The following is a 1560-nucleotide window of genomic DNA, read 5'->3' on the forward strand; positions in this document are numbered from 1 at the left end:
TAAAAAAAAAAAACAATTCAAAAACTAATTATAAAATTAAACGTTTCGAAATGAAATTTTTTTTTTTTTTTTTTATCACACGACAGGTGTAATTTTTTTTTTCTCTTTTTCTTCTTCTTAATTGTTTTCTAGAACTTTCTAAAAAAAATTTAAAAAAAAAAAAAAAAACGATATCGACGTGAGCTGGATTTTTTTTTTTTTAAAAAAAATGTTGAATTTTTCATTAGCGAAAGACTTTTTTGATTGTGGGTGAAAGTGATTTCCGTTTTTAATTTTTTAAATATTCTCTTACCTAATAAATTTTATTACTTTCCTCGAATTTACATATAATAATAATAATAATAATAATAATAATAATAATAATAATAATAATAAATGTGATTGCCGCATCCGAATAATATATAACATTAATAATAATAATAATAATAAAAAGAAAAAATTTTTCATCCGTATCAGTTATTATAATAACGGTATTCATTCATTTTTCTTTCTTTTTTCGTCGATAACAAAAAGATACTATGATAATAATAATAATAATAATGATTCTATTTAAATTCCACGCGCATAATATTTCTGTCTCTCTCTCTCTCCCCCCCTTTCTCTTTCTCTCCCCTTCGAAAATAATTACGAATTATTAATTAAAAAAAATAAAATATTATTAATATTATTAATAATTATAACGGTAATTTTTTTTTTTTTGACGTAAGACTTTGTATATAAAATTATAATTTTGATTTCTCAAAGGATGTTGTGTGTTTGTTTGTTTGTTTGTTTGTTTGTTTTTTGCATCGGATATCAAAAACAAAATTACTACGATAAACTTTTTTTTTAAAAAGTTGTTGTTCGTTTTGGCACTACGTGCGTAAGTAAGTAAAAAAAAAAAACGAGTTGAAAAAAAATCAGATACGAAACGTTTTAAGATGATGATGATAATGATAATGATAATGATGATGATGATGATGATAATGATAATGATAATGATGATGATGATGATGATGATGATGATGACAGGACGTGTAACGTTTTGAAACATGACAACATCCGGTTTTATACAAAAAAAAAAAAAAACCTTCTCGTGTAAAAGGAACTGGAAATGATTAAAAACCTACTTTTTTACATTTTTTTAAAGCAAAAATATAAATTCAAATAATAATAATAATAATAATTGTAATAATAATGATAATAATTAATAAAAATAAAACCGACAGTGTAACGTCGAATAAAAAAAAAAAAAAAATTTTTTTCTCGTATTATTTTTTACCGGTATGTTAAAAATATACTCATGAGTATTCGATGGTACTTTCTTGATACTACGTCTCAGTTTTGTTGGTACTTTTAAAGTGTTCAGAGTGTTCCAGTTGTTATTCGTGTTTGCCGCGCGCGTGTTTGTTTCGTTAATTCAGACGATAATAATAATAATAATAATATTATATTTCACATAAATTTTTAAGGTTTATAAATTTTTTTATTGCGTTTAAATATTTGCACGAATTTCATATTTATTTATTTAAATAATCAATCGAAATGGTTTTAAAAAAAATTTTTAAATAAATAATTAAA

Source organism: Pediculus humanus, genomic scaffold, assembly GCF_000006295.1.
Source record: "Pediculus humanus corporis 1103172107404 genomic scaffold, whole genome shotgun sequence".
Classification (NCBI taxonomy): Eukaryota; Metazoa; Arthropoda; class Insecta; order Psocodea; family Pediculidae; genus Pediculus; species Pediculus humanus.